At 34.2% G+C, this 19,179-nt stretch overlaps 1 protein-coding gene and 1 long non-coding RNA gene across 3 annotated transcripts in view; both read left to right on the forward strand.

Annotated features, from left to right (window-relative positions):
* PRKG1 (protein kinase cGMP-dependent 1) overlaps window positions 1-19,179 on the forward strand; it is a 1,210,052-nt gene that overhangs the window by 495,199 nt on the left and 695,674 nt on the right. The window lies entirely within an intron of this gene.
* The window catches only part of LOC142875540 (uncharacterized), a 77,431-nt gene continuing 76,554 nt past the window's right edge, over window positions 18,303-19,179 (forward strand). Inside the window, exon 1 of the long non-coding RNA XR_012922896.1 lies at window positions 18,303-18,992. This is a non-coding gene — a long non-coding RNA (uncharacterized LOC142875540). The remainder of the gene's footprint in view (window positions 18,993-19,179) is intronic.

A 19,179-nucleotide genomic window follows, 5' to 3' on the forward strand; every position in this document is an offset into this window, starting at 1 on the left:
TTTGAATCATTTAAGGATGATGCTATCTTTTAAATGTGTCTCTTCTTTCATTCATCATATGGTAAGCCAACAAATAGTTTGAAGGATCATAAAAGAGATATAAGTTGGCTATGAGAAGAAACTAAGAAGCTCCAATAGTGTTATAAAACACTAGCATGTAAGTTTTTATAGCAGTGCCACTTTATTTTTCAAATAGTAGAAGTAATATTTACTATAAATTACATTTTTTCACAGGCCTAAATATTTACTTAACATGTACAAATATATTAATTAAAAATATGCAAAATAATGTCAATAGAAACTATGATAGCAAATACAAAGGCTGAAAAGTCAAACAAAAAAATTCACCACTGAGGTCTTAATGTGTGTGTGTATATATATATATATATATATATATATATATGCTTATGAATGTTCTTTATGAAGACATGCATTTTAAATAGCTGTTATTTAGTTTTGGGAGCACCATTGTTTAGATTTTGTAGGGAGAAATAAAAGTCTAGATATTTAAAATCCCATTGTCCATCCAGTTTAGAACTTAAAAATTATATGATAAGCATTTGCTCAATTAAATTCCATATAGTACTTTGTTGAAATACTACATGCTAATCCTGCTTGTTAAATAAAACCTGTGTGAAAAAAATTACCTCTGAATTAGGGAAGTGTGTATGACATAGAGCTGAAGAAGTGAGGTTTGCTATTATCTTTGTATCTGTTATACTGCATAGAAATGTTTAAAGCCAATAGCAGCTATATGCACATAATGGGTTATATAACCAGACTGCTACCTATGTAATGGTCACAAGAATTTTTTAAAATGCTGAAATGTTTCCCGATGGCATGATGACACAGGTTGGGGGTTGTTTACTTTTTAATCTTTGTCTCCTTTCCAACCAGCATCTTGCACACCATCTAAAAGGTGATTAATAAATGTTTAGTAAATAAATTGGAAAATGAATGGGCAGACATAAGAAAATAAAATTCTGAGCTTATGTACATATCACACCGCCTTTACTTAGAGTGGTGCTGTGGTTAAGGGCTCTGCTGACAGACCACTCTACCCTGTTTGCATATTAGTTACCCAGGGAGCCTTTAAGACATGCAGATGCCTAATCCCTACCCATGGGGAGTCTTCTTTAATTGTTCTGGACTAGGTCCCAGGGACAGGTAATATTTAAATCTCCTCAGGTGTTGGATGAGAGAGCCAAGTTGGAGAACCACCAATATATATGAAACTTCCATGTGTTTCTCACATCTGAAGATAAATTACTCTTGGTTTTAAGTTAGAGAAAATGTGTAAAAATACTTCAATGTCTTCGTTTTATAAATGAGAAATCTGAATATCAAACAGGTTAAATTGTTTAATTGTAAACATCTAGTGTCAAAACTAAGACTGAAATCCAGGCCTTTCCAAGTCCAGTGCTCGTTTCCTCATACCACACTGCACTATGTCTCTCGTGATCTTAATAGAGCTTTCTGTGAAAAAATGAAAGCAGCTTCAAACAATAATGTGTTTGACCATGTAGATTAAATCCCAAGCATAACTTTCACAAATGAAGACAAAGAAGTAGCATTTTATTATTTTCTATGTTCAGTGCAAAACATAATCCTCCCAAGTATTTGTGGCTTGTATAATGCAATTAGCTGACTTGATGGAAAACAAAACTATTAATATATGGTGTGTTGCACAACTATGGACATGCATGCAAAACTAATAACGAACTGGTTTGAATTCTAAATTAACTGGCTGCTATGGAGGACAAGCAAGATGATGAATGTCTGAAAATTTTATCATATCTGACTGTGGCAATAATGTTAAACTCCCCTACATATAATTGTGATTTGGTAACCCTAACAATGAAAAGGACAACCAATCCGCCTAGTAGTTTTCTACAGTAAATATGCTTCAGTGAATGATGAGAGAAAAGAGAAGAAAAAAATAATTGGTTGACCTGATCTTTTTCAGCCATTAAATAAGTTCCAAATTAAAAAACACAGTTCAATTTTCATCTTCTTTAGACTTCTGGTATCATAGAAATGTCTGCATATGTCAGGTTTTTTTTCATTTAGGCCACTTCTTTATAATAATGTTTATCTATTTGAGTAATTGTGAGTGTTTTAAATAGCTACTCCATCAAATAGATTTTATGTATATGTATTTACATATATAATTGGAAGCAAAGGTGCTTTTAGTTCATTAAAATTGAAAAGCTAGGTGTTGCAAATTGATTTGATATTATATTATAGGGGAAATTAATTTTATTTATTTTGATTGCTTTTATTTGTACAGTATAATTGAATCTGAAAATTAATTGTGCATTAAGAGTAACTTCAAATTATTTTTTCTGTTGATTTGTGTTCTTTTAAATAAATAATATTCACAGTATTGCAATTTGCTAGATTTATTGTTAGGATCTAATTTCCTATTTTTTCCAGTGTGCAAAAGCACTGGGCTCATATCACACTCAGTGTACATGAAACTGGATGGGTACATGGAGCTAAAAGATATGTGAAACAGTCCACCCCAAATAAGCATATTCTTCATTTTAACAAAAAGTTATTGAGTAGACTAACAAGATGAATAAGCTACAGTCCTTTAATTTAAGACACTTGGGCATGAAGCAAAATTGCCTTATAAGAAAGGGATTTCATCTTTGCTCAGTTAGCACTAAACATTGGTACATGTCTGGGAAGCATTTGGATCTATAGACTGACCTTAATGATTTTCTCAAGATTTGTCCTACTTCTAAACAATCACACATCCCTGATATTCCAACCAATTTATTAAATATTCTAAGGAGTTCCTTTTAAGGACTTTATGTATTGTTGTCTGGCACTGATTATCATGACACTATATTGATGGTGAGAAGAAAGCAGAAGGTATAAACTTCTACCAGAGGGGTTGGGGTCACAATGTCACAGTTTAGAAGGATGAAAGGATTTCTTTTTTGGCCTACTTCAAACTTATCCAACCAAGTAATTTTTGACTGGCCCATTGATTATCTGAAATCTTAATAGTTCCATTTCTGTAATGCTTATATAATTTCAGTCAAATCAGTGGGAATTATTTTAGGTATATAAAAAGATTCTTAAATATTATTTAGTTATTTCTAATAATGTCTTTCTTTACCTTCAACAAGATGGCTTTATTTCTGTGAAGTCAATTTTTGTGGAAAATCTGTTCCTTATTAGCCTGAGAGATAAATGTGTATTTTCTCAGATACAGAACCAAATGATCTTTTTGGTACCTGGCTCAGGAGTACTGACCAAGGAGTTTTCTCTGATGTTACTGTAGGCATGTGTTATAAGTGTCAGGCTGTAATACTATATGGTAGGTACAAATTGGACATAGAGCTGGACACTCTGAAGAGTAAGCTGTGATCATGTTACTCAAAATGTGTCTAGAAGCTAACGGTTTGCCTAGAATTTTATAGTATGATCTCATTAATTTTAAAATAAGCAACCTCTGCACAGGAATGCATTGTATAACAAGTACTATCTTTCATGTTATTATAAAGTGTTTATATTCACATCAGCAGATGCCATTAACATCTCAATCAAGTCAACTGAAAATTTTCAAGATATTGAGTAAGAGAATAATTTTATACTAGTATTATACTAAATGTCAAAGTAGTAGTGACAACCAATGTGTGATGACATCGTATCTTTAGGTATGATAGTTTGATCAAGCTAATGTTTATTCATTTCAGCAAATTAGATAAATTATATATATATATATAAATATAAATATTTACATGTTCAATGTATGCTATCTATGTCAAAGAAATTTCACATTTAGAATACTTGAGCTTTTATTTTATATTTGTAAGCAATCACGATCATTGTTTGAATCTATACTTATTACCTTGTAATCTTTCTGGTATAGTAGATATTTTTGTGTGTGAAGGTTCTTACGTTAAAGCACTAACTAAATAGATAAATGAGTAAACTATTTCTTGGATCCTGTGTTTGTGGATCAATATCCAATTGTTATGCTGTTCTTTTGAGCTTTCTTACCAAATAAAGCTGTGATTACAATTCAGAGGCTTAAAATAAACTATATTAAGAGAATAGGAAAAGCAATAAAGAAAATAGGTATTGGTCAAATAAAATCAGTAAAGTCTGTCACTTGCTTTAGAATTCTGATATTGTATTATATTGCTTAATATTACTTATTTCAATTACTCATAGTTTCTATGGTTTTCATTCCAAATACTTAAAAAGAGAATTAAGTTTTATTTTTGGAAAGAATAATGTATTAAACCATTTTTTTTTTTTTGCAGAATAGATTAGTCTTTAAATATTTTACTTAGACTAGTTACCCTTTAATTCATTTTAACTGGCATTTTAAAATCTTTTATTTGCCTTATAAATGGAAAAAAACATAAGATAGTGCTTATTAAATTGTTTACACCATAACAAGTTTATATAACCCTTTTCTTGGCAATGATATCTTGCCAAAGTTTCTGTGGCACCACCTGAGCCACTCCAACCTCCTGACCCCTATCAGCCTAGCCTCTTCATTAGTAATCACATGGTGGGATTAGATGAGACATGGCAGATGAGACACAGTTCCTTTAGAAACTCTTGATTTAACAGATTCAGCCTGCAGAGACAGAATCACATTTCCATATAAGCACAGAGAATTTTCCTTACTACGCTGTTATGGGAATTACACCCTAACTCTTTCCAGAAAATGCTCTTGGAATAGATTGAACAGGAGTAGGAATAGAGAGAGAGAACTTGGAGGGTCTGTACCAGGAAAAATATAACACTAACTAAAAGGGCTGAAATACTCAGTGTCTTCTAGGTACTGTGTTAAGCACTTTACGTGCATCTACCAATTATATCCCAATAATAATCTTTCAAAGGAGATTATTATTACCTTTGTTTTTAAATGGGAACACTGAGGCTTGGAAAGATTTAGTGACCAGGAAATAAGTCAGAATGCTGGACCATACCTCCTGCTTCCAACCATGACAAGTGACTGGCAAACCACAATCTTTTATTCTATGATTAAAATAACAATAATAATAAGAAAATGCATGGATTTTTTTTTTTCCTCCATGCAGAGCCAATGCCAATGCTTACTTGGGCTGGAGCTCTGGTTCATTATTTTGTTATAGTAAGTTTTTGTTCATGGTTGTATTTTCACATGTAACACCTAGGAGTCATGATAATCTTGAAACTATTATTGAAGCAATCTGTATGGAAACCATTTCGTGTTCTCATAATTTTTCTAATTTACCATGATGGAAAATAGAAAGGAGAGTGACCACCAATCTAGCCGTCTGAAGACTGCCTTTTCTTTCTGTGTGGCCTTAGTCAATTTACGTAGCCTCTGGGCTTATTACCACATCTACAATAAAAGAATATTAGATTATATAATTATCCTGCAAACATTAATATTTTTGCAATTCTCCTTTCATAGATGACAATAGGAGCATAGAGAAATTGAGTGTCTTAGTTGATGCCACACACACACCCATGTAAGTTGCACGGCTGGAATTAAGAACTCCATTTCTTAATTCCTGAGTCATATATGTATCACTACTCTGGGCAACCCCCGTACGGGTCAGTGTCAACTCCAGTGCAGTCAGAAAGTTGCCCTTTTAGTGTTAAGCAGCAGGGCTTTGAACTTGACCCTGTCCCATCTGACATTACCAATAACATAATTGAGAACATAGCATACTTGTCAAGTTGATGAATGTCCAAACCTTGCAGAATTCCTAATATCATCTGTGCAACAAGGAAGAGTTTAAAATTCTTGAAAGGTGGGACTAATGAGGTGAGTTCAGTAAGTGAAACTTTCCTGTTTTTTGTTAGTTATTAAAATAATTTGCATAAAAACCATGGAAATGTTAGGTTAACAGGATATTAATTGACACAGGTTCAATATTCGATAGTGCAGGGATGATGTTTGAAAACTATAATCTTAGGCTACAAAGTAAATATAGCATCTACATGCAGGTAGGTAGAGTAGTGGGTCTACTTTACAAGTAGTGAGTCTCAGTGTTTTTTCTCCCACTACATACTTGACAGATAAAGCTTATATGCATGTTACTAAAATTTTTGCAGATGGTAGCTTAGCTAAAAGAAGCAGCCACCAATTGTGTGGTTTTTCCAGCCTTTTATCTCAAACCTTTATCACTTGAGGTCTCAGTGGACCTCTGTTGTGAACAGCAGATGTGAACCACACAGAAAGGCTGTACCCAGGCAATAGAGCCATGGGTGAACAAGACAGGAACAAAGCAAAAATGTTGTGAAAAAGACAACTAATATAGAGATGGTCTTAGAGAATGTCCCTTCAAAGCAAGGTTGAAAAATGAGGAAGCTTTGGCTCAGAGAGGAAGAGACTTAGAGGAATTTGGAAAACTTTCCTTATATAATTTATGTTGTAGTATGGATACCCCTTCCAATTTGTTCTCTCCCAGCCTATGTAAACAATTATTCTCAATTGTGGGTGGTGATAAACTAGCTACATGTTCTTCATATCACACAACTGAAACATTTTTAAAACTATAGGAATATTTCCACATCTTTGCAATTGTGAATTTTTCAGGGGGGAGGAAGGGATGGGTAAAGTCACACCTAATGGGTACAATGCACACTATCTGGGTGAAGGGCACACTTATAACTTTGACTCAAAAGGTACAAAAGCAAATTATGTAACCAAAACATGTGTACCCCTGTAATATTCTGAAAGAAAAATACAAATAGAATCAACATTTTGCAAATAGTGTTTTTATCTTCCTTTAATTTGCATTTCCATCTCAGTGATACAGTCTTTATTTCTAGGTTTTCTATTGGCAGATATGACTCAAATTTGCTTGATTCCTTTTCCCTTGTTATGTCTATAATGGGTCATAATATACTTAATACACTTAAATGCACCATAAAAACTCAATTGAAAAGAATATTGTAGACAATCTACCTGAAATAAAAATTCCATCCTCCTTGCCATGCTCTGTATTGATGAATAAAGATCAAATTGAACAATTTTCTTGAAGCTAAACTCCACCTGTATTTGAAATGACTTTTTTTTTATTCTCTAGTATAGTTATCCAATCAGTTACTGTGCCCCTAGTACTAGTAATGAATTTTCCTTCATGGGAATTTGTGATGTCTTGGCAATCGTCTTCACTGCCAACATAGCCAGCTCTTTTCCTATTGCCTAGGTCTGCCTTGGTCTGTGGCCTTTTCTGGGGCATACACTGAATCACAATATGTAGAGGAATTCTATCTCTTAGAGAAGTTGGGACAAGAAGCTTTAAAATAATTGAAACAGAAGCATAGCACAAAATAATTCATTTGAATCCTTTTATTATATTGTTGCCAGAATAAATATCTGTGTAACAAGTTCTGTCATAGAAAATCATATTAAAGGAATTGTGATTAGGCTTGTCACTTTGCAAGTGTGTGTACAAATGAGTTTCTTTGTAAATAGAGTTTACTATATTCTTAACATATCACAGATATATACTGTCTATATTAGCAATAGGAAATCGATGAATGTTTGTAAGAAAAAGTGACTTTGTAATGACTTTTAGCCTCCCAAATCAACATAATATTGGTTTCCTTCTCTCTCTCTCTCTCTCTCTCTCTCTCTCTCTCTCTCTCTCCCTCCCTCCCTCCCTCTCTCTCTCCCTCCCTCTCTCTCTCTCCCTCTCTCTCTCCCTCTCCCTCTCCCTCTCCCTCCCTCCCTCTCCATCTCCCTCTCTCTCTAAATTAGCACAGCAGAAGGATTTAGCTGCATGGCTACCATTAAACATAATAGAAGTTACTTAATGAAACCTGTGCATATCACTAGGAAACACAGTGGTTATATCCTTCTCTTCAGTGCTTACTGATCCACAGATTTTTTCCCCTTCAGACCTTCACCAGCATATTTCACAACTGCTATTTGAGTTTCTAGCCAGATTATTCATGAGTTTATTTTAAAATAGTTATGCATATGCAGTCTCTGCAGGATACCATAATTGACAACAGTGACATAAGTTCCATCAAAATGTAGAAACAGGTATAAACATTTGTGTATGTGTATATGCTGTGTATATAAGCACACAAAATACTTCTTTAATTTGTTTTCTGGGTGACTAAGCAGTCTTCATAGAAGTTCAGTTTAAAAAATGGACTTAACAACCAAACTAATTCATGTTAATTCTTACTATAGTTTACCCTCTTTATACATAATACTTTTAATTTTAAATTTGTGTGTGCTCTAAACTTACTTCAAATACTGGTATAAAAACATAATTGGTCTTTATTTAAATTGAGACAACCGTATGTATGCTCCAAATGACTTATTTTGGAAATTTAGTCTTTGATAATTGGAACTAATCTTTTAACTCAGTTTACCTCCTGCTTAAAAACCTTCATTGGTTTTCTTTGTACTCCCTATGCATAATCTTCTGATGTTTTCTATGCATAGGAAATCCTTACATGGAAAGCCCATCCCATTTATCCAAAGTTTTCTCCTCGACTCTCCAATATAAAACCTCTGTTTTGTCTAGAATGGCTTCATGAGCACTCCCCGCACATTTGTTCATTCTTCCCTTAAGCTCACATCTAAAAGTGCCCCCCCTTTACACTCTGCCTAAAAAATTCTACTCCTAAATAAAGACAAGCTCAAGTCTTGCTTTTTCCACGAAAGTTTACTTAGTCTATTCAGTCCCCAATTGATTATTTTCTAGGCTAGCCTCATGTGGGTACAAGTCTTTGTGACTAATATTGTTGTTTATTATAGTTATGTAGGTGTTATTTCTGTCAGCAGAGCAGTAACTACCCTGAGAACAAGAGCCTCATCCCAGACTAGTTTTTCATTCGTTCCAATATGGGCACATAGGCATGGAAAAAATTATTTATATAAGTTTGGAAGACTTTACCATTGAAAGTATCTAGCTACTTCAAAGCAAGGCAACTGAGCATGAGAATGCTCACATCTACAAGGGCATTTCTTTATCAGTAAGAACTTTTAGTATCTTGTGAAAAACATTAGTCAAAACATCTAGGTTAATTCATTCATTTATTCAATATATTTAAAATATTAATAGTAGGAGCTCTAGCTTTTACTCTTAGGTTGAACAATACCTGAACATTAGCAAATTCATACGTTTCAACCTAAAACTTTTGCCCAGGTTTATGGACACAATAGTAAATAAAAGAGGCTGTCTTTATATAATGTATCATCTAGTCAACTGAAAGAATTACCATTGATGTTTATAGGCCACTAGGGGTTTTTATTGTCTAGATGATGTCATGACTGGCTTGTTTGGAAATAGTTTCTTACAGTAATCAGATTTTAATAGTAGTTCCCAGCGATACTTGATGACTGAATGTCTTTTCTTAAAAAAATCAATCTCAAAATGTTGAGATATACCCCAGCTTCTCTGTCAAATCCATTAAAATTTTATTACCTGTCGATTTCCACAGTGCCCCTAAACTTGTCAATACATATGTGTTGCCCTTGAAATTAAGAAACTTTATAATTTTTAAAAATGTCTATGGGGGCCAGGTGCGGAGGCTCACGCCTGCAATCCTAGCACTCTGGGAGGCCGAGGTGGGCGGATTGCTCGAGGTCGGGAGTTCAAAACCAGCCTGAGCAAAAGTGAGACCCCATCTCTACTATAAATAGAAAGAAATTAATTGGCCGACTAATATATATAGAAAAAATTAGCCAGGCATGGTGGCGCATGCCTGTAGTCCCAGCTACTGGGGAGGCTGAGGCAGCAGGATTGCTTGAGCCCAGGAGTTTGAGGTTGCTGTGAGCTAGGCTGATGCCACGGCACTCACTCTAGCCTGGGCAACAAAGTGAGACTCTATCTCAAAAAAAAAAAAAAAAAAAAAAAAAAAAATTCTATGGGCAAGTATTGTTTCCTTCTGTAGCCTCCTTTCTAGTTCTTCTCCCTAGTGAGACCAAGGGCCATAATCTCAAAGCTGATGAATGAATTATTGTTCCTCATATTCATGTGCTTGATTATTAAGGCTTAATTCAATGTTTGCTTAGCTTTATAATTTCCTGGACCAAAAGAGGTTGATTTCTTAATATTTATCCCTACAAAGAAGCTATTCTGCCTTCCTTGATGACCTGTTTTGCCTAAATTGTTTTCAGTTCCATCTGTCCCTCTGGAAGAGCAATAGCCAGAATGAGACACAGTGTTCCAGAAGCTGATGTCCCAGAGCTCCCTGCAACATTAGGGCAGTGTTTTCTCTATTGTTTTTCTGATGATAACCTGCATATTTCTGGCCTTTTTGACTCAGAGCAGCACAAAGGGCTTATGTGTCCAGAAAATTGAAGACAGTGACTCCATGTTTTGACTGCTAAATCAGAGCCCATCATTATAAAAAGTATAATTTGGATTTGTTTATTTCTGAGTCCTTATCTCCTAATAGTCTCCATTAAAAATTATCTTCTGCATTAATTATAGTGGATTTATATAAAATTTTGCAAATCTCTATCACATTTTTCTTTTCTTTCCTTCCTCTTCCTTCTCTTCTCTTTCTTTCTCTTTCTCCTCTTTCTCTTTCTCTTCCTCTTCCTCTTCCTCTTTCTCTTTCTCTTTCTTTCTCTCTCTCTCTCTCTCTCTCTCTCTCTCTCTCTCTCTCTCTCTCTCTTTCTCTTTCTCTTCTCTCAAGTCAGGGTCTTGCTCTGTCTTCTGGGCTAGAGTACAATGGCATGGTCATAGCTTACTGCAACCTCAAACTCCTGAGCTCAAGCTATCCTACTGCCTCTATCTCCCAATTAGGTGGGACCACAGGTACATGCCACTATGCCCGGCTAAGTTTTCTATTTTTTGTAGAGACAGGGTCTCTGTCTTGATTAGGCTATTCTCCAACTCCTGACCTCCCAAAGTGCTAGGATTACAGGCATGAATCACAGCACTCAGCCTCTTATCACATTTTTCATTTGTTCCTTGTAGTATTTTAGCATGACACATACCAGAAAAGTTGCATGCTATCAAGGCCTACATTTAAAAAAATAAAGTCTTAAATGCTACCTAATAAGAAATCATTAATGAATCAGTTATGGCTGTTCTTCCTATTTTCTTTTGTCCTCTTTTATGACTTGGTGTTTGCATAACAATCTAATATGCACCTGAGATTATCAGCTGATTTCTTTATATTGTGTTACTGCTCAATAAACTATCTCAAAAGCATTTTGGCATTCTGTTTTATATTTATTGAGATATTTGAGTTATCTGCTTTAGTTTCCATTTGGGTTTACTGGCCTTAGACTGATTTTAACACCATTTCAAAATTCAGTGTTCAGTTTTAGACAAATCTCCAGAGGCCCAGTCCTTTGATTCACATAAAACTGTAAGAGTTTTTTGGCTTAGCTGGATCTTGCACAAATCTCAGATATTTGCGCGTGAAAGCTCAAAATAACACCTTCTCCAAATTTTCACTTCTTATTTTAATTTTACCTGATAGAAAACTTTCTCATGACCTGCATAGTTGCTCATGCTGGTGATCCTAGCCCTCTGGGATGCCAAGATGGGAGGAGTCTTTGAGCTCAGGAGTTTGAGACCAGCCTGAGCAACAGCAAGACCCTGTCTCTACAAAAAAAAGAAAATTTACCTGGGAAATGTGGCATGCACCTGTTATCCCACCTACTTGGGAGGCTGAGGGAGGAGGATCACTTAAGCCCAGGAATTTGAGGCTCCAGTGAGAAGTGATGACACAACTGCAATGGAGTAAGATTCTGTCTCAAACAAAACAAAACCAAAGTTTCTTAGCAAATTTTATTTTACAAAGCAAGTATAATTTCATCTAAGAATATGATTAAGAGATGTGTTTTTAAGAGATGATCTTTTTTGCTGATTGGCTTCAGGCAAGAATGATCATAATAAATGTGGTTCTTTTTGTCCCTCAGGACATGGGACTCCAAGTTTCTTAAAAAGAGCATCATTTTGAACTCCACTAGACACCACTGCCTAAACTAAAATAGAGTATTTCTCAATATCTCTATGGTGGCATCCTTGGTTTACAGTAATGACTTAGCTACTAGTTGCTATGGGTCTATTATTTACTCTCAATTATCTGATTTTAAAAGCATTGTTGCACTTCAGGGGAAAAATGCTAAAATTGCAATGCCCTGACACTGGACAGCTATTTTGAAAATCAGATTGTCTTCTGAAAGATGCTGCATTTCTCCTTCTGATACTTTCTAGTGACCCAATTATACTGACCTTGTTTGCCTGAAGGAGTATCATTAACTTGTGATGTTCCCTATTTGAACAAAATTTCACAGTGTCTTAAGGTTAGGGTGATGAGGCTAAAGTTACACCCACTATGTCAAGTGGCCTTCTTGACCTCTTCAGAGCAAGTGCTAAGATTTTAGCTTTCTGATAGGGAAATAGCACCCTGACTAAAACTCTTTAAGAGAAGCTTTTCATAAACTATTAGTTAGGATGGGAAAAATGTCCTTGCAAGGGAGCTTTGCTTTTATTAATGCTTTTGCCCAGACTCATCACTCACTTATTTCAGTCACAAAATGCCATTGCCAGACTTATTAGAATTATTTGAAACCAAGACTGTGTTAACTGACCGCAATGGAATTGTGTCACCTTCAATAACATTCCATTCCTTCCCTATGTATCATCAAATGAACATGAATCCCATGAGCATTTCTGATGACGAGGTCACAGCTAGAACTATGGGAACAGAAAGGATATAAAATGTACTTATTATCACACTGAATGTGAACATGTAAAAGTATGAAATTACCTTAATCTCTAATCATTTCAACATTCTTGTCAAGTTCCAACTGTAGATAGAAAGACATTTTCATGTCTAGATGAGTTAAGGAAAAAAAATGTCATCTTATTAAGGAAGTAATTTTCTAAACAATATTTGAGCTAATGCTATGTTTTGTCTTTTCCTTTGCCATTTTCTTTTTTAAAATTAGTTTTTCTATGAAAGCTCTATTAAGTTTATAATTAGTACAAATGCCAAAAAGAGATCATTCTGAGATATGTATTTACTATCTGAGATGACCATGTTGCTTATGGTCATTATTTCTCTTCCTTATTTTCACAAATGCTGGGAATAAAACTCTTTTTTTTTTAAATCTTTTTATTTGGAGCCACACCCAAGAAGCCTCGAGCAAGTGAACTCTGGAAATAAACCTCTTATAGATGCAGAATCTCAGTTTCTAAGATTGCCATTATCCTAGGTTGTCTCTATATTAATACAAATAACATTAATTTTGGATAGTTAGTTGGATTCTCACCAAAAGTAGTAGAGTATGTTTGGAAGGGCCTTGCTTAAAAGATAGACTCCATCGTGTATACAAAATTTAATTTCTGGGATCCTAAGTAGAACCCCAGTCTAACTCAGAGACAGTTCCTCTCCTGGGAAAATGAAAATAATCAATATGAAGACAATGGAGCGACCAATTGGAAAAGATGGGCTCTCTTAAATGCAACCAAGTAAAATTCTTAATGCGAAGAACATTTGAGTATCTAAAGATGTGGGTAATTCTCCTTGAAAGAAACTGAAGCTGAGGTAGCATGAGAATCTTCGCAAGTGTTAATAGAGATTAGCCACATATGTCAAGAATTCATGGGGAAACTATGGTTTCAAACATGAAACCCAAATGGATCATACCAAGGAATCTAACATTGGTTCAGTGTCCAAATTTTGTTAATATTTTCCAACTTTACATAAAAATGTAAACTTAAATATATGTTTTCCATTGGGAAGTATATGTTGGGGTCAACTGATGAATCTCTAGGAGGGACTTTTAAAATCTTTATTAATAAATGTCCAAATCCAGGCATATGAAAAGTTGTATCATGATTTACAACTCTGTACTTTAATAGGTGTCACTTAGATGCCAACAAATCTCTGCTACTTTCCCTTCATTTTAAAATTTGCATTTTATACTGAGCATAACTTTTGCCATCACTATTAATAATTTATCACACAGGCAAGAACCCATATTATGTATATTTAACTTGCAACCAATACACATTTCACATTGACAATTCTATACATTGTGCTCCAAAGATTATATATATGGACCTCAAATATACGGACCTCACTTTTGATTGCTGTACAAAGATCTTTTGTTAAGAAATTCAAATTTATTTTATCTGTTAGTTATTAAAATTATAGAAAATTATTATCAGAACTCTAAAATTGATTTTTGCTTTCTATTAAAACTTTCATTTTATGATCATTAATGTTTATCCTGAGTTGGAACTGTAATTATTTGACATATAAGGATAGCTCATTCTTTATTCAGGCTTTATAATTTTAAGAAATTGTTCATAAACAAATTTGTAAGAGAGAGGATGAAACTGTTAATCCTATCGACTACATTATAAATGTTTATATGAATAAGTTATTGGATAGGAAAGATTTTTCTCATCTGCTGTGACAGATAAATATTCACTGTATACTTTGGGATACGAGGATTCAAAATTGAAATATTTTAAAGTTTTTTGAGAGCGTGGCATTGATATGTGTGAGTTATTGATATCTTTATTTAGAACCTCTTTTATCATTGAAAAATTAATGAGTGAGACTCTTTCAACTGTATCATGGATAATTGTTTTTCATATTTAATTATGAAAAATCCTAATGTGCTTATTTGAAGTACTTTTCTTTTATCTCTGTGGAAAATACTAATCATAGTAAAAGCTTTGGTTCACTTTTAAGAAGCCTTGGATTCAGCTTTTAAATTAGTCATTATATATTTTATTCTTCCCTTGAGGACCAATTTTCTCTTTATTAACAAGGGAAAAATAATGATTTTTTAAAATAATCCTATCATTCTTAGTTTTGAGCCAGATTTCATTTTTCCTAACTTAAACTGACTTCAGAAATAGTTTGTTTTATATCTTAATAAATACATACCTTACAAACCCAGTAATTCTTTTTTAAAAAGAAGAAAATACTGCCAGTTTTATCTCAGATGATGATTATGCTATATAGCAGATCTATTGTATAAATACTCTAGGAAATCTTTAAATCATTCAGAATGGCCTTCCTCCAGTCCAGCAATATATTTTCTTAAATTTCAAAAAGAACCATATAGTGAATTATTTCTAAAAGTGTTTGTGTTTTCTTTTCTTTCTATTATATTTTGCACACATTTAATAACAATAATGTCCACTTTCTTGGACTAGATAATAGTGGGAGCAACATCTTGGTTTCACTGGTATTTGGTAGTGTTCATTCTAGCATAGCATCTCTGGGCATACCATTTGTTTACAAAAGGTGGGCTCCTCCAGTTCTTGGCTTTTGTTCACATATAACTAGACTATAATTCTCAATGTCATTCAATCCAGATTACCACAATTGCAAATATTATGGTCACAAAACCAAATAAGTTTCTTATTTAAGAAAATTGCCTGAAAATTGCTTTATCTAATCAAATCAACCTTTCCTTGTTTATTGTGACCATACTCCCGTAGCTCACAAGAAACAATATAAAATGACAATTAATTTTCACTCAATCTAGGCCATCAATTAGAAACTGGTATGAAATGTTTCATGTGATCCAGTTTCTTCTGAAATCAAATCTCTTTTCTCTGCCTTGAAAAACTTTGGCATTCTGAAAATGTCATCAATTATTCACCATGAAGTGTCTCCTGCAGTATTTTTACTGGAAGAAATTTAAGTACTGTCATTGTGGCTCCTGTCAGCAGGCAGACCATACATACTGGAAAATACAATATAGCTCTATCTAAAATTATTTTGAGTTTCATTAGTTTAAATCTATTGAAGAGGATTGCATGGCTAAAATCAACAAATTATGAACATAAAATAACCTAATGAGGACAGTAAAGATAAACTTGATTAGGTATATAGTCTTTTAAACTTCATCTCACTTTTTTTTTGAATGCACATTTAACTAATATGATACCAGATTATGTAGTGCTTAAATGCATGTAGACTTTACATAAAGTTGGTCATTTTTTGGACTATTTTAAAATCTTTTTGCTGAATTCTTATTTGTTCTATCTTGGGATTTCACTTAATTATTTAAGAGCTGGAAGAAGGAGAAGAAATGATGGGTCATAAAAGCTCTAACTCCATTAGTCTGTAGATAAAACCTCTTATTAATTCTTTTGCTGTGACAGAAAGCAGCACAACAAAAATTCCTAGGGTCAGTTATTTAATCATTTTATTTGGCCTTAAAAAATAATCTAGGTGATTTCCATGCTTCCGTGTGCCAACTGTCAAAACTCAGGAAGTGAATAGGAAAAGAATTTGGTAAATAATTGAATGTCACAAATAAACTATACTCAAAAAAGAGAGAGCTTTAATCTGTATCATTTATCAGCTAGATTCCTGTATGAGCAGTCTAAAAATAGATTCCTTGCTTCAAATCTTGCCTCCCTTCATTCCCTCCTCAAAAGGCAGCCAAAGTGCTCTTGGGACAATTCAAATCTAATGATGTCTCTCCTCCTTAAAATTTTTATTTTGGCTCCCTATATTTTCAGGGAAAAGTGCTACCTCATTGATTGTAAACACAAAGTCCTTCAGACTGTATTCTCTCTCTACATTTGTAGATTTATCTTTTGTTGTAGTGCACACACTCTGCTCCAACCATATGAGTTACTGTTCCTCAAAGCCAAGCTTCTTCTTTCTTTGGCACCTCTGTGCATTAGTTTCCTCTTCCCAAAGTCTTCTCTCCCTGCCTGGTGAAGTCCTGATCATGTATTCAACCAATAATCTTTCAAGACTTGTTCCTGATCATCTCTTCCAGGAAACCTTCCAAGAGACCTTGATCCTTTTCTCTGTGGACCAGTAGCAGCTGGTGCATTTTTCATATAGTTCTGTAATTATTGGTTTCCTTGTGTTTCTGCCTCTATTAGACTATGTACATTTTAAGGAAAAAGAGTACACTATTGCAATGGTCACTGCATTCCAGGTGCTCAGACCTGTCCTGGGTTACATGTAGTGGGTCCTTCGTGAACAAACCTTTGTTAAATCCACGAATGGTAAGGAGTTCTCTATTCAGACCTAGGCTCTGACAATGCCTCACTGTATGACCTTTAATGTACTCATTAATACCTACTAGCCTCAGTCATTTTTTTCAAATGTAACAAGAGAGATTCTTGCCTCAGGTGGGTTGTTATAACTGTTAAGAGCAGTGTAAAAGTTCCTTGAATTTTCAAAAGCAAAAAAGATACAAAAGTGATGGGATTATTGTTATACATATTCTTATTCTTTCTGCAGCAAAGGTATTTGTTAAGGCTCACGATTGTGTGAAAGAGGAGAATAAAACCGAAGTAGAGAAATCTTTTCTTTTTCACTTTTTTCTCAAGCCCCTAGGAGTAGTTTGTTGCTATAGACATACAACAGGGTTGTCACATTTTTCTTTTTTATGCTTTATAGCTCTGTAGTTCTAAGTGCTGAGTAGGAAAGATTACTCTTTTACCATAAGAACGGTAACAATTTCAAAGCAAAACTCACTAATCAAATGAATTAGCTGCCCCCAAAAATAGCATCCTGAAACAACACATTGCTGTTTTTGAAGCATTTTTGGTATTATCTATTTTTCATTACTTAGTAAAATGAAATTTTATTGTTTAGGGCTATTTACTTGGGAAACCATACCTGAGAAAAAGACAACTAGAGATTGTATTTATTGAAGAAAAAAATGTAGTGGTAAAACTGAGAAGAAAAATGGCTTTAAATGTGTTATAAAGCAGAAAGTCAAGTTACTTATTTGAGGTGACAACAAAAACTACCCTCTCCTAGGCCATATTCCCTTAAGTTTCTCTGCTTTATCAGGGTTTTATATCCTAGACTAAAGTAATAGAAGCCTAATTCTGAAAGGAGCACCAATAGAGCGCCACATATACAATTTTCCTCTTGGCAGGGTAGCTGTTGAGGATAAAATCAAGCATATGGGAAAGTTCAGTGGATTAAAAGCTAGAATAACTAGGTTCTGCTTTTTGACTTGGTGACTAGGCTGGAAGGTAGGAAAATGGGGAAGATTAATTTCACTTCTCTGAGTCTCTATTTCTTCATCTGTACAATGATACAACAAGACTAGCTGTTCTGTGATACAACCTAGTTCTGAAATTACCTGATTCTTAGCAATTCTAGTAGTTATATCTTCATACATGACTTTCTCTCACCTCAGCTAAAGCCTATTCCCCTATCCAGGAAGGAAGAAAGGAAGGTAAGAACAGAGAGATAGAGGGAGGGAAAAGGGGAGGAAGGGAAGTTAGAAAGAAAAGAGGAATGGAGAGAAGGAAGGAGAAAAGAAGGGAGAGAGACAGGAAGAGAGACAGGGAGAGAGGCAGGGAGGGAGGGAGGGAGGGAGGAAGGAAGGAAGGAAGGAAGGAAGGAAGGAAGGAAGGAAGGAAGGAAGGAAGGAAGGAAGGAAGGAATCCAAAAACTATATCCTTGGACATATTTTAGACTTCTTCTAGCCTTACAGTAAAGAAGTTATTTCTAATAATACTGAATGTAAATAATTCCTTTCTATCTTACATGAATAAGTTTAGCTCATTAGTAGTAAACAGATTATCATTCCTAGGATATGAGAAGTAGAGCTTCTTTCTGATACAAATAAAATTTGAAAGATCTATTTTAAAGTACATTGATTATGTATACTATATAATGTAAACTCCTATAAATAATTTTTAAAAATACTTTCTGTAAATATTTCAAAAATATTTTTTCATAAATTTTTTAAATATTTTTTTTCATAGTATGATACTTCTTTACATGCAAAATATGGCTGGGAAACACAAAATAGCCATAAATATGAAGTGATGTTGACCTTTATGGAATTTAAATCTGTTCTCTATCTGTATCTCTAACTTACAGCTTACCACATTGACAGACTACTTTCTTTTGCCTCCTTTCTTTCTCCTAGATCAGATGATACCACCCATTTCTCCTCCCATCCCACACACATATGAATGCATATGAATACTCATACTCACATTCTCTTTCTCCCAATTCTCTATTCTTCCTTTATTTCTTTCCTTTCTGTTATCTTTGTCTATTATAGCTGCTAAGTTAGGACAAGAAATTCTATCATATCTCTGATATTACAGACTAAGAAATGCTGCTGGGGTAGACAAATAAGTGTTACTTCATAAGAGGCCATGGAAGAAGTGGATTAGAAAGGATCCTTATAATATGGACACTGTCTGGTCACAGTGGCTCACACCTGTCATATCAGCACTTTGGGAGGTACAGGAG

This window comes from Microcebus murinus, chromosome 14 (assembly GCF_040939455.1).
Source record: "Microcebus murinus isolate Inina chromosome 14, M.murinus_Inina_mat1.0, whole genome shotgun sequence".
Taxonomy (NCBI): domain Eukaryota; kingdom Metazoa; phylum Chordata; class Mammalia; order Primates; family Cheirogaleidae; genus Microcebus; species Microcebus murinus.